We start from the raw sequence: 15,821 nt of genomic DNA on the forward strand, positions 1-15,821 counted from the left end.
GATCTCTTCCAATAAATCAGTTCTTTGCATCAGGTGGCCAAAGTATTGTAGCTTCAGCTTCAGCATCAGTCCTTTCAATGAATATTCAGGACTCATTTCCTTTAGGATGGACTGCTTGGATCTCCTTGCAGTCCAAGGGACTCTCAAGAGTCTTCTCCAACACCACAGTTCAAAAGCATCCATTCTTTAGCATTCAGCTTTCTTTACAGTCCAACTCTCACATACATACATGACTACTGGAAAAGCCATAGCTTTGACTGGATGGACCTTTGTCAGCAAAGTAATGTCTATGCTTTTTACTATGCTGTCTAGGTTGGTCATAGCTTTTTTTCCAAGGAGCAAGTGTCTTTTGATTTCATGGCTGCCTTTGTCAGCAAAGTAATGTCTATGCTTTTTACTATGCTGTCTAGGTTGGTCATAGCTTTTTTTCCAAGGAGCAAGTGTCTTTTGATTTAATGGCTGCAGTCACCATCTGCAGTGATTTTGGAGCCCAAACAAAAAAAGTCTGTCTTTATTTCCATTGCTTTTCCATCTATCTACTGTGGAGTGATGGGACCCCAAGCTATGATCTTAGCTTTTTGAGTGAGTTTTAAGCCAGCTTTTTCACTCTCTTCTTTCACTTTCATCAAGAAGCGCTTTAGTTTCTCTTCCCGTTCTGCCATAAGAATGGTGCCATCTGCATATCTGAGGTTACTGATATTTCTCCTAGCAATCTTGATTCCAGCTTGTGCTTCATCCATTCCGGCATTTCTCGTGATGTACTCTGCATATAAGTTAAATAAGCAGAGTGATGATATATAGCCTTGACGTACTCATTCCCCAATTTGGAACCAACCTGTTGTTCCATGTCCAGTTTTAACTGTTGTTTCTTGACTTTCATACAGTTTTCTTAGGGGTCAGGTAAGGTAGTCTGGTATTCTCATCTCTTGAAAAATTTTCCACAGTTGTTGTGATTGACACAGTCAATTTGGCATAATCAGTAAAGCATAAGTAGATGTTTTTCTGGGACTCTCTTGTTGTTTGATGATTGACCGGATGTTGGAAGTTTGATCTCTTGCTCCTCTGCCTTTTCTAAATCCAGCTTGAGCATCTGGAAGTTCACGGTTCATGTACTGTTGAAACCTGATTTAGAGAATTTTGAGCATTACTTTGCTGGCGTGTGAGATGAGAGCAACTGTGCAGTTGTTTGAACATTCTGAAAGTATTGCCCTTCTTTGGGATTGGAATGAAACTGACCGTTCCAGTCCTGTTGCCACTGCTGAGTTTTCCAGATTTGCTGGCATACTGAGTGCAGCACTTTAACAGCATTATCTTTTAGGATTAAAATAGCTCAACTGGAATCCCATCACCTCCACTAGTTTTGTTTGTAGTGATGCTTCCTAAAGCCCACTTGACTTCACACCCCAGGATGTCTGGTTCTAGGTGAGAGATCATACCATTGTGGTTATCTAAGTCATGAAGATCTTTTTTGTATAGTTCTTCTGTGTATTCTTGCCACCTCTTAATATATTCTATTTCTGTTAGGTACATACTATTTATGTTCTTTATTGTGCTCATCTTTGCATGAAATGTTCCCTTGGTGTCTCCAATTTTCTTGACGAGATCTCTAATCTTTCCCATTTTATTGTTTTCCTCTATTTCTTCACATTGATCACTGAGGAAGGCTTTCTTCTCTCTCTTTGCTATTCTTTGGAACTCTGCTTTTGAATGTGTATACTTTTCCTTTTCTCCTTTGCCTTTAGCTTGCCTTCTTTGCTCTTCTATCTGTAAGGCCTCCTCAGACAACCATTTTGCTTTTTGCATTTCTTTTCCTTGGGGATGATCTTGATCACTGTCTCCTGTACAATGTTATGAACCTCCATCCATAGTTCTTCAGACACTCTGTCTGTCAGATCTAATCCCTTAAATCTTTTTGTCACTTCCCCTTATAATTGTAAGGGATCATGTTAGAATTGCTATCATGTTAAAATTCATTTTTTATCCCTGAATATATATAAAGGTTTTTCAAAATGCAACATATATTCAGACACAGGTAACTTTAAGACACAACTAAAGCCAATTATAGTGATCTCTCAAAACTAAAATATTCTTAGGGGACATGTTCTGAAATATTTTTAACTATATGTTGCTATGACAAAAGGCTGGTTCAGCAGGATTTTCTGTTTGTTTTGTCTTTTGTTTCTTTTTTTCATTGACCTCCTTTAAGCCACACATTTTTACATGAGTTTTCCATCTGGCAATCTCTTTCATTCTTTGCATGTCACAGACCCAAAGCCGGTGTTTTAATTTCAATATATATATATAATGTGCATGGAGCTTCCCTGGTAGCTCAGTTGGTAAAGAAAGAATCTACCTGCAATCCAGGAGACCCAAGTTTGATTCCTGGGTCAGGAAGATCCCTTGGAAAAGGGGTAGACTGCCCACTCCAGTATTCATGAGCTTCCCTGGTGGCTCAGATGATAAAGAATCCGCCTGCAATGTGGGAGCCCTGGATTTGATCCCTGGGTTGGGAAAATCACTTGGAGGAAAGCAAGGCAACCCATTCCAGTATACTCACCTGGAGAATCTCCATGGACAAAGGATCTTGGTGGGCTACAGTCCATGGGGTCACAAAGATTTATATATGACTGAGTGACTAAGCACATTGTATGTGTGCATAAATATAATTAATAATCATATTTCAGTTTTAAATTGTGGAATAAGTAACAGCCAAGTTGATTACAAGTTTTACGAAGCTTTTTTGTTAATTTTTTATTTTTTGTAGTGCATATTTAAAACATATAGAGAAGCAAAGAGCACCTAATGCCTTTCAATAAGATTCAGCAATTGTTAATATTTTGCTACATTTGATACATCTAGTTTTGCTTTCACTGAAGTATTTTAAGTTATAATTCTAAAACATATCATACCAGACATAAATAATTCAGTTGAAATCTGTACAAATAAGATAATTTTAGTAACATTACCATTGTATCTTCAGATATAACAAAATAAATAATTCCCTAATGATCTAAAAACTGGTTTTAGTCACATTTATTTACCCAGTTCACCAAGTATCTTTTATACTGTTTTCATTTAATGAATATCCATAATGAGCCATCATTCCTTTTGGTTGGTATATCTTTTAATTCACTTTAATCTAAAAGACAACACCTAGACAAACAAACACTCACGGACACACATACCATTTATTTCCTTGATGGTACTGACTTACAGAAGAGCTCCCAGAATGTCCTACCTTCTGAATTTGTTTGAATGTTTTTACTTTAATTGTTCATACATTATCTGAATTACTGTAACCAGAAAGTTGAATCTAAGAGGTTGAATATTTTGGGTTAAATATTTTTTGCAAACACATTTCAGCAGGGATGCTGTGAATTTCATATGGGAAGATGTCAGGTGGTTAAGTGAGTTAAGACAGATCACTGACTATTAATAAGGTAATAAAAGTTGGTTTCAGTCACTGAGAACAAATAATGTATGGAGTGATACTTTGGTATAACACAAATATGTCTCATAAGTCTTTTAGCTAAAGGTTTAGGATCAGTGATGATCATTGTCTGAATCAGTCATTTTATTGGGGATTACAAAGTGGTGATTTACTAATTTTATTACTCTTTGTAAATTTAATTATTCTCATTCTTCTATTAAAAAGATCTTTCTAGGGGAGGGTCAAATAGGGGTAAGGGACTAAGAAGTACAAACTGCAATGTATAAAATAATAAGCTACAAGAATGTATTGTACAGTGCAGGGAAATTATCCAATATTTTATAATAACTATAAATGGAATATAATCTATAATAATTTTAAATCACTATGTTGTACCCCTGAAACTGATATAATACTGTATATCAACTATGCTTAACAAGAAAATGATCTTTCTTGGATCAACTATGACTATACATGTTCTACTGCAAAACAGGGTTAAAGCTTAAGTCCTTCCTTTTAAGTAGTAATTTTGAGAGTAAGTAGTTGGCATTTTAGTTACACACTTCAAATTGTAGAAATAGGCTTTTTTTGGTTTTGCTATTTTGAGTTTATTATAGACTAATGGATTTTTGCCTGTGAAATATGTTTATATCAAGAATAGTCTTTTTACTACGTGCTATTCATCTTAAATAAGCTTTTGGTTGTGGGCCCAACTTTAAATAGGCTACATTGTCTTTTTGATACAACTCCGGTCATTTCCTTATTTTCTGGTCCAATGGAATGTTTCAGACTCACCTTATGACTTTCCTACTTTAAACATACATATAAAAAAGCAACAACAAATATCAATTATTTTATTAAGTATCTTAAACACAAAAGCTATAACAGCCAGATTATAGAGAAAGTCAGATTTTATGGGTAGTGCCTAAACCTTCTTTCTAAACCTGGACACCATGGTTTGCGCTAACTCCCTCATCATCCTTTTTCTACTAGAATTGAAATGTGAATCATTAAGAGAACAGATTTTCTTACATCATTGTAAATTCCCTGGAGTTCAGTTTTGGGTGAGACTAATAATATGTATACTCAGTATGAATTATGATAGGAAAGGCAATTGGCAACTTTTGCCCTTTTTGAATGTCAGACAGCCTTTACATAAAAATCCCACTGGTTCTTACAGCATTCTCATCCCCTGTTTTTTTTTTTTTTTCCTCACCAATGCCATTGAAAAAATGGAATAATATCTTGAACAGGTAAGTTCATAGCTTTCAAACAGTTGTGAAATCATAATTTTTCTCATAAAAAAGGATAAAAAGCTTAATGAGAAAATGAACTGTACTCATCTTTTCTTGAGCTTTGCTGTCTGACAGTTCTTCCTATTTCTTGTTACTTTGGGTAGATTTATTAAGCCATTACTTGGCCAACAAAGGTCCATCTGGTCAGGGCTATGGTTTTTCCAGTGGTCAGGTATGGATGTGAGAGTTGGACTGTGAAAAAAGCTGAGCACAGAAGAATTGATGCTTTTGAACTGTGGTGTTAGAGAAGACTCTTGAGAGTCCCTTGGACTGCAAGGAGATCCAACCAGTCCATCCTGAAGGAGATCATTCCTGGGTGTTCATTGGAAGGACTGATGCTGAAGCTGAAACTCCAATACTTTGGCCACCTCACGCCAAAGAAAAGACCCTGATGCTGGGAGGGATTGGGGGCAGGGGGAGAAGGGATGACAGAGGATGAGATGGCTGGGTGGCATCACCAACTCGACGGGCATGAGTTTGAGTAAACTCCGGGAGCTGGTGATGGACAGGGAGGTCTGGCATGCTGCGATACATGGGGTTGCAAAGAGTTGGACACGACTGAGCGACTGAATTGAACTGAACTGATTAAGCTGTTTCAAGTTCTCATGTTCTTTCTCTGTAAAATGGGCATGTTAATCATATCTAATTCTCATGGTTGTTGTAAGGAATTAATGGGTGATTTAAGCCAAATGTTTTTATCACAATAACTAAAACAATCATTATGACAAATGTGCTCAACACAAGTGCATTGAAAAGTCAGGAGAGAGATGATAGAGGTAGAATGGACAGTCTTTTCATTCAATGATCCTAGAATTTTCAACAATCAAGTGACAAATTATGGAAGCCACTGATTGGAAAGTATGAAGGAATTGTTCACTAGAGTATGTTTTCACCATGATCCCCACAACACCTATGGTAAAACCTAGGTTAAAAATTCAAGCTGCAGAATATTTAGTGACATAGAAAAGTGGGAATATTTAACCTATTAGTTTCCAAGCTAATGTTTGCCTTCACTGTTTTCTGCCGTTGTAAATTCTTAATGTAATTTTGTTCCAATTGTAGAGCATTATGGAATGAATACATCTTACCTCAGAAAGAAATGTATCAAATGCACAGAGAGAAGACAAAGTAAAATAAAGAGCAATTTTATCCTAAGATAAATGTAAGAATCAATACAGAGACTACATTCAATGAAATATAATGACTACATATAATTAATTTCTTACTTATACTATATTTTTCCTGTGTTATGTTAAATGATGATGAGAAATAAGATTTCATACAAAAGGCAATTTAGAAAAGAAACTAAACTTCTATTTCTGTATCTCATGTTTACCATACTTTACAGCATTCTACAATTGGCTTACATTTTCATCAAAGAAAGTTTTGTTTCCTGATGAACATATTTATAATCAAATTTCATTGATAAAACTTAAAAGCAAATTAGTATTTTAAAAATATCCATCTGGTTTCTGTGTGTTTTGGAAAATACATGTTGAGTGCATATATTCTAATGTATTTTTAAAAAAAAAAACTTTTCTCAACAAACGAAGACTAAAGTTAGTAAAAAGAAGGAAATAACAAAGAATAGAAGAGAGGTGAATAAAAGAGACTAAAAAGAAGTACAGAAGTTCAATGAAACTGAGTTGGTTTTTTAAAAAGGTAAACAAAATTAAGAAGCCTTTTAGCTAGACTCACTAGGAAAAAAAGAAAAAAGTCCAAAATAAATAAAATCATAAATAAAATAAGAACTGATATTACTAACAACAGAAATACAAAGGATCATAAGAGACTAACATGTAGAATTATGCAACAACAAATTGGATAACCTAGAATAAATGGATAAAATCCTAGAAACATACAACCTTCCAAGACTGAAATATGATGAAATAGAAAATGTGAAGGAATTGAAAACCTTCCAACAAATAAAACCCCAGAACTGGATGACTTCACTGGTAGATTGTAAAAACCATTCCAGAAAGAATAATTACCAATCCTTCTCAAACTCTTTGAAAAATATAAAAAAAGAAGGCAACTCTTTTAAATTTATTTTATGAGGCAAGCATTACCCTGATACAAAAACCAGACAAGGACACAGGAAGACAATTATTACAGAACAATATCTTTGGTGAACATGGATGCAAACTTCTCAACAAAATATTAGCAAACTAAATTCAACAGTACATTTTAGTTTGCATTGAATATTTAATATAAACAGTTTTAGAAAGAAAGTACAGATTGTAAAAGAAAAATAATCTATTATGCCTCCTTATTTGAAATCACCTTGCTTTTTTGATGTTAATTTTGTGCAATTTTGACTTTTAAATGGGGTGTGTAATTTATGCAGAGTATGCTATCATTTTTGAATACTTTATTTTTTAAAATAATTGGTTAGTTTGGGCTGTGCTGGTCTTCATCGCTGCTCAGGCTTGTGTCTAGTTGTGGCAAGTGGGAACTACTCTCTTGCTGCAGACAGGCTCTTTGGCAAAGCAGCTGGAGAGCGTGGGCTCAGTAGCTGTGGCTCCTGGGCCTTTGAGCACAGGCTCAATAGTTGTGGCACAAGGGTTTAATTGCCCCATGGCATATTCCCCATTCCCCATTGCCCCATGGGATCTTCCAGACAAGGAATTAAACTCATGTCTCCTGCATTGACAGGTGGATTCTTTACCACTGAGCCATCAAGGAACTCCCAAAGAATGATTTTTTTTATCACACTGGAACCATGGCATTAGCAGTGGGCAGACCTTCACAATGGAATTTTGGATTCAGTTTTTAACATGTTTGAGGACTATACGTGATTTATCTGTAGAGGGTGATGGTGGCCTAATAATCTATGCACTTAAGTGGCATCATTGTTGGTGATTATTAAGATTGTGACTTGGGAGACTGGTTTGGAAGGTCATTGTGAGTATATACAAGTAAAAGGTCCAACTGAACCTTAGAAGCACAACGTAGCACACGGGTATAAAATCAGAAAGTCTCATGCTGGCCTTCATAGACTCTCTCCTCTTGATGAATTGCAGAGAAGATATTTCCAAATCAAGTTCAGGGTCTGATTATAAAAGTTGAGTAGCAGCACAGGAAACAAGTCTGTATTGGTACTTGATTTCTTATACTAAGATGTGGGGAGGAGTGGACCCTGAGACATGACATAGAGATGTTTAGGCAAACAAAAAGACAAAGGTAGAAATGTAAACCTATAAATCCTACTGTAACTAACTATCTGGCAGAATCAGCTTTCCTTCCTACTGAAGAAGTCAGCTTTCCTCTGTATAAGAGATTTTCAGTGGTTAAACTTTTCCATACAAAAAGATGCCTTTATTCTTAGTATTATAACTCCCCAAGCCCCACCTGCCATTTTTTCGAGAATGGAGTGATTCCAATCAGTCACACTAGTACCAGTCTACATTGAGAGATTAGACATTGAGAGCTCAGACAGAGAAAGGGTGGCTAATTTACATCAACAGGAAACTGGGAAGATATAATCATATGGAAAAGAATAGCCGAGGAAAAAAAATATATAAAGCTTGTCAGTAATGGGTTGCATTTCCTTCTCCAGGGGATCTTCCCAACCCAGGGATCAAACTCAGGTCTCCCGCGTTGCAGGCAGATGCTTTACCATCGGAGCCACCAAAGAAGGCATATAAAGCTTCATTAGACTGAATTTATTAGTGAATGTCTCACACCCAAAACTCAGGTTTCAACATCTTGGTTTAATTATGATTGAGTGGCTTATTAGTCAGTTGTGTTGGTTAATCTAAGTCTTGAATCACAGTCAATGAGTTTGTCATACCTGAATTTCCTTTAAATGTTGTTAAAAGAGTCTAAGGATTAGAGAGTCGGGAATGTTGGAACTTATTTTTCTGTGTAATTTAGTCATACTTTTCTCCTACATCCTTCACAAAGTTCATTAAAAATGTACTATGAGAAGAGAGAGCTTCAAAATGCTTGCATATCTCTTCAGTATGCTGAAGTTGGTCAAGGTAGAGATTGTAATTTAACTGTTATTCCTTTTTCAATTGGAAAAAGGGAGTTCCTATTTGTGGGCCTAAGAACAAAATCAAAAGGTTCAAAAGACAGGAGAGTGACTTTATTAGTACTAAAATATAAAACATTCTCTTTTCTTTTAGTCTCTCTCAATTTATCATGTATTTTGCAAGACAATTTTAAATGCAAATTTAATTTAAAAGAGCATTGAACTCATATTCAGAATTGTAAAAAGTGTACAATTCATTTTTCATAGCTTATACATGAATATGCATTTTTGTTGTAACCAGAAGAATAGAAATACTGTGTGAAACTAATTTAATTCATTTATTTCACTTCTTGATATGTGCACATTCTGTCAAAACTCTTGACCTGTGGCTTAGTAAGGAATTAGTAAGGAAGGACTTACTAATTAAGTTAAGAAAAAAGAAAAAAAAACAGAACTGTACTTGCCTTCTCTTTCTTTCTCTGTGTCCTCATTCTCAGTGTAAGTGAATGGCCAATGCATGGGTTACCATGAGTGAGAAAGAATATGACAGGGTTTCTTGGTCTTTCGTGTTTCTCATAACTCTGTTGGTTTCTTTTTGCTTTTGAAACATGCTGGTTCAATGACAAGCTGTCAATGTTTCCCCTGACTCAGTTGTAGACAGCATAATGACCTTGAATGTGCTTTGAGTCTCATTGAACTCTCATGCATAATGGAGCCACTGGAATTCTGTGCTTAATTTTTGTTGTTCAGTCACTCAGTCATGTCCGACTCTTTGCGACCGCATGGACTGCAGCATGCCAGGCTTCCTTACCCTTCACTGTGTACTGGAGAGTGCTTATGGGGTATTGCAAACACAATATTCAAAAGGAGTGACAAGAAGCAGTGCAAGACATGTGTATTGCACAGTTTACTCTATTCACAAGAGTCCTCCAATGTCCGGTCAAACCACACACACAATAGAAGTTCACAGTTAAAATTACTAAGATTTCAAGAAAACAAAAGCAGAACATTAGATGTGGAAGCCTGCTCTACAATTTTTTGTTCCTCATGCTGAAACTGTGCACCTCAGTTTGGGACTTGAACCCACAATCTTTTAATTGAGATCATACATCTGGTCTCAGGACTTAATGAATCTCAGGTTCATGATGTAACATCATAGAAGGAATTCAGTGAGAGATCAGTGAAAAGTAAGAAGTAAATTTATTTAGAGAGAAACGCACTCCACAGACAGAGCATGGACCATCTCAGAAGGTGAGAGGCCCTGGATTATGGTGTGGCTGGTTTTTATAGGCTGTGTAATCTCATAGGCTAATGAATGGAATGATTTTTTCAATTATTTCAGGGGAAGAATGGAGATTTTCAGGAACTGAGCTGCTGCCCACTTTTGGACCTTTTATGTTGACCTCAGAACTGTCATGGCATAGGTGTTGTATCATTTAGCATCCTCATATGTTGCAGTGAGCCTATAATGAGACTCAAGTTTTCAGAGGTCACATCTTCCACCATCTTGGACCTAGTTGGTTCCAACCAGTTTTTGTCATATTCCATGGCCATGTCATTCTTTCACTTGCTGTGCCCTGCCCTTTTCCCTCCTATTTCAATGCCACTGACCTTTCCTGAGAAAACAGGTTTACTGTGCTGATCAAGGCAGTGAAATCTCAGTTGCTGCCACACAATAACTAGGAGGAATTTTCCCCCCAGCTTTATTGAGAAATAATTACTATATAAAAATGAATCAGTTTAATGTGTAGTGGTGGTAGATTAGTCGCTAAGTCGTGTCCGACTCTTGCAACCACATGGATTGTAGTCTGCCAAGTTCCTCTGTCCATGGGATTCTCCAGGCAAGAATACTGGAGTGGGTTGCCATTTCCTTCTCCAGGGGATCTTTCTGACCCAGGAATCGAACCCAGGTCTCCTGCATTGCAGGCAGGTTCTTTACTGACTGATCTACGAGGGAAATCCTGTTTAATGTGTACAAAATAACAAATAAATATATTAATATTTGCATGTTGGAAAATTATCACCTCCATAACACCTCCATAATTATCATTTTCTTTATGTGTGCAGTGAGAACAACTAATATACACTTCCTTAGCAACATTCAATACAATATTGTTAACTATATACTCTACATTAGATCTCCAGAAATTATCTGTCTTATAACTGGAGGTATGTACATTTTGAACAATATCTCCTCCTTCTCCCCAGACCCCACCCCAGTTTCTGGCAATTGCCACTTTGCTCTTTATTTCTGTAAGTTTGGTTTTATTAGATGCCACATATCAGTTCAGGTCAGTTCAGTCACTCAGTCATGTCTGATGCTTTGCAACCCTATGACTGCAGCATGCCAGGCGTCCCTGTCGATCATCAACTCCCAGAGTTTACTCAAGCTCATATCCATTGAGTCGGTGATGTCATCTAACCATCTCATCCTCTGTTGTCCCCTTCTCCTTCTGCCTTCAATTTTTCCCAGCATCGGGGTCTAATCCAATGAATCAGTTCTTCTCATCATGTGGCCAGAACATTGGAGTTTCAGCTTCAGCATCAGTCCTTCCAATGAATATTCAGACTGATTCCTTTAGAATGGACCAGTTGGATCTCCTTGCAGTCCAAGAGAAACTCAAACGTCAAACTCCAACACTACAGTTCAAAAGCATCAATTCTTCAGTGCTCAGCTTTCTTTATAGTCCAGCTCTCACACCCGTACATGATTACTGCAAAAACAATAGCTTTGACTAGACGGACCTTTGTTGGCAAAATAATGTCTCCGCTTTTTAATATGCTGTCTAGGTTGGTCATAAGTTTTATTCCAAGGAGCAAGCTTTTAATTTTATGACTGAGTCACCATCTGCAGTGATTTAGGAGCCCAGAAAAATTAAGTCAGCCACTGTTTCCAATGTTTCCCCATCATTTGCCATGAAGTGATGGGAGCCGATGCCATGATCTTAGTTTTCTGAATGCTGAGCTTTAAGCCAACTTTTTCCACTCTCCTCTTTCACTCTCATCAAGAGGCTCTTTAGTTCTTCACTTTCTGCCATAAGGTTGCTGTCGTCTGCATATCTGAGGTTATCGATATTTCTCCCAGCAATCTTGATTCCAGCTTGTGCTTCTTCCAGTCCAGGCTTTCTCATGATGTACTCTGCATATAAGCTAAATAAGCAGGGTGGCAATATGCAGGCTTGATGTACTCTTTTCCCTGTTTGGAACCAGTCTGTTGTTCCATGTCCAGTTACAACTGTTGCTTTCTAACCAGCATACAGATTTCTCAAGAGGCAGGTCAGGTTGTCTGATATTCCTATCTCTTTAAGAATTTTCTAGGGTTTTTGTGGTCCACACAGTCAAAGGCTTTGGCATAGTCAATAAAGCAGAAGTAGATGCTTTTCTGGAACTCTCTTGCTTTTTTGATTATCCAGTGGGTGTTGACAATTTGATCTCTAGTTCGTCTGCCTTTTCTAAATCCAGCTTGGATATCTAGAAGTTCACTGTACTGTTGAAGTCTGGCTTGGCGAATTTTGAGTACTACTTTACTAGCATGTGAGACGAGTACAATTGTGCGGTAGTTTGAGCATTCTTTGGCATTGCCTTTCTTAGGGATTGGAATGAAAACTGACATTTTCCAGTCCTATAGCCACTGCTGAGCTTTCAAAATTTGCTGGCATATTGAGTGCTACACTTTCACAGCATCATCTTTTAGAATTTGAAATAGCTCAACTGGAATTCCATCATCTCCTAGTTTTGTTCATAGTGATGCTTCCTAAGGCCCACTTGACTTTGCATTCCAGGAGGTCTGGCTCTAGGTGAGTGGTCATTCCATCCTGGTCAGACGGGTCATGAAGATCTTGTTTGTACAGTTCTTCTGTGTATTCTTGCCACATCTTCGTAATATCTTCTGCTTCTGTTAGATCCATGCCATTTCTGTCCTTTATTATGCCCATCTTTGTATGAAATGTTCCCTTGGTATCTCTAATTTTCTTGAAGAGATCTCTAGTCTTTCCCATTCTATTGTTTTCCTCTATTTCTTTGCACTGATCACTGAGGAAGGCTTTCTTATCACTCCTTGGTATTCTTTGGAACTCTGCATTCAAATGGGTATATCTTTTCTTTTATCCTTTGTCTTACCCTTCTCTTCTGTTCATAGCTATTTGTAAGTGCTCCTCAGACAGCCATTTTGCTTTTTTGCATTTCTTTTTCTTAGGGATGATCTTGATTCCTGCCTCCTCTACAATGTCAGGGACCTCCATCCATAGTTATTCAGGCACTCTAACTATCAGATCTAGTCCCTTGAATCTATTTTTCACTTCCACTGTATAATCGTAAGGGATTTGATTTAGGTCATAACTGAATGGTACAGTGGTTTTCTCTACTTTCTTCAATTTAAGTCTGAATTTGGCAATAATTTGTTCATGATCTGAACCACAGTCAGCTCGAAGTCTTTTTTTCTTTTCTTTTTTTTTTTTTGCTGACTGTATAGTGCTTCTCCATCTTTGGCTGCAAAGAATATAATCAATCTGATTTCAGTATTGACCATCTGGTGATGTTCGTGTGTAGAGTCTTCCCTTGTGTTGTTGGAAGAGAGAGTTTGCTCTCCCTTCTCCAGGGGATCTTCCCAGCTCAGGGACTGAACCCAAGTCTCCTGCCTTGCAGGTGGATTATTTACTGTCTGAGTCACCAGGGAAGACTAAGAATACTGTACTGGGTAGCCTGTCCCTTCTCCAGCAGATGTTCCTGATCCAGAAAACCAACAGAGGTCTCCTCATTGCAGATGGATTCTTTACCAGAGAAGCTCTATATGTACACTAGGAAATGGCCATTTGAAAAGTAACAAGTTGCCAACCATATACACTTTCCAGTATTATTTATTTTTAATTTTTTAAATTTTAATTCAAATTTGAAAAAGCATTTTGATTGTGGAGACACAGCCTGATACCCTTGTTTCTTTTTCCTTTGGAGAAAAAGCCATAATAGTTACCCTGTTACCTCTGTAATGATGTATGTTGACTACTAAGGTTTTCACAATCCTATTTGCCTAGCACTGATGCAGGTCACAGAAATTTCTAATATAATTATTAATAGTGTACTTTCAAAATGATCAGTTTAGATGATAAATTGTGTGGTTGCTTAAGGCAGTTCTATATGATGCAAGTTTTATTTTCCAGACTTTGTTCTCCATCAACCATATTAAAGGGTTTACTTTTTATACCTGCTAGTTTATCAATACTTTCTTTAAAACCTAGTAAAACATTTAGAGGAAAATCAAATAAAAGTTCATGCAATCCCCAGTGACTCAGATTTACTTTGACTTTCAAGGAAATTAGCCCTGTAATTCTCTGCTCTGAATGTCTGAGAAATCAGTATGAAATGTTAATTGGGTAAATCTTAATGGCAAACACACCTTGAAAGCAAATATAGAGAGAAAACAAGAGGTCATTATTTTTATCGGGTTTTCAAAGAACATGGTCTAAAAAATCCAGTTCATATCCATGTGGACTAGAGAAGTATTGAGCTGCAGTATTTTATAATAATGATAATTAATAAAATTAATGAATGTAGATGAATTTTTAATAATGTAAAATATGATTTGAAAGAAAATTACACCTGCAGGATATGGAAAAATGGCCAAGGAAATAAAGCAAACCAAGCAATACATCTTTACCCATTTTTTTCTTCTTATACATAAACTCAAGCACATGTTTAGTATCAATCTAAGTATGAGGTGTGTTTACATTTAATTTATCTATATTTCCCTCTGAGCAGATATATATAATTATTTATCTGCTTAGAGGAAAGCATATGTATTCAATACACTAATTATATTCTTTATGTAAATTATAATTTTCTTAACTTTATTGTGTTCAATAAGCATTAACCAGTGAACCTACTATATGACTAACTCTAATTTCTCAGTACATTGAAAAAATAAATATTATTTTGTCCAAATTAAAACAATACACACACACACAGGCACGAAATGAATGCTTATATAAGCTCATTTGATATACCATTTTGCAACCAAAGAGTCAAAAATTATACCCCAGTTGCTGTCATGAAATGATTAGTGTACCAATTTTCTCTTATGTCAGTGAGACAAACAAGAAGGAGTGATGAAAACCTTTGGCTTTTATCAGCTCAATTCTCTACTGTTTAGTTGCCAGACAAAGTTTTGAAACTTTCAACAGTATTCAGTTTAGTTCAGTTCAGTTCAGTCACTTAGTCCTGTGAGACTCTTTGTGACCCCATGGACTGTAGCATTCTAGGCCTCCCTGTCCATCACCAATTCCCAGAGCTTACTCAAACTCATGTCCATCGAGTCGGTGATGTCATCCAACCATCTCATCCTCCATCATCCCCTTCTCCTCCTGCCTTCAATCTTTTCCAGCATCAGGATCTTTTCCAATGAGTCAGTTCTTCACATCAGGTAGTCAAAATATTGGAGCTTCAGCTTCAGCATCAGTCCTTCCAGTGAATATTCAGGACTGATTTCTTTTAGGATGGACTGGTTGGGTCTCCTTGCAGTCCAAGGGACTCTCAAGAGTCTTCTCCAACACCACAGTTCAAAAGCATCAATTCTTCAGTGCTCAGCTTTCTTTATAGTCCAACTCTCATATCCATACGTTACTACTGGAAAAACCATAGCTTTGACTATATGGACCTTTATTTGCAAAATAACATCTCTGCTTTTTATTTGCTCATATTGGAATTGACAAAAGAAGGGTATGATACTTCCTTTATTCTTACCTTTATTTTTTGGTTTACTGAAATCTGCCTGTATCCTAACATTGTCAGGACAGAAATGAACAAGAATAATGTCAGCGCTTTGGCTTAATTTCAGATTGGATCTTTGTCTCTTAAAAAATGGTTTGCCAGTTATTTAATTAACACTTCTAAGATTAATATTAAAATCAAAATAACTGTGTTACAGAAATCAGTAAAAGAGGAGGAAAAAATATTACAATTTTGTTACTGTAATATAAATTCTATAGATTGGGTCTTTTTAAATTTTATTGTTGCTATGTTAAAAGCTTCTGCCTGGTTTTAGTAATTGCTCAATAAATATTTGCTAAATAAGCAAAAAGACTTCACATAATTACCCTTAAATTTATCTGACTGTAAACTCACCTAT

The 15,821-nt window shown here is 36.5% G+C and overlaps 1 long non-coding RNA gene across 1 annotated transcript; it reads right to left on the minus strand.

Moving 5' to 3' along the window:
- Positions 1 to 1,811: 1,811 nt before the first annotated feature.
- Positions 1,812 to 13,070, minus strand: LOC122426688. Its single transcript, XR_006265213.1, has 2 exons — positions 12,967 to 13,070; positions 1,812 to 1,885 (listed from the first exon to the last, which is right to left on the minus strand). It is a non-coding gene; the product is annotated as an uncharacterized LOC122426688 (long non-coding RNA).
- Positions 13,071 to 15,821: the final 2,751 nt, after the last annotated feature.

The sequence above is a fragment of the Cervus canadensis genome, chromosome 24, assembly GCF_019320065.1.
Source record: "Cervus canadensis isolate Bull #8, Minnesota chromosome 24, ASM1932006v1, whole genome shotgun sequence".
Classification (NCBI taxonomy): domain Eukaryota; kingdom Metazoa; phylum Chordata; class Mammalia; order Artiodactyla; family Cervidae; genus Cervus; species Cervus canadensis.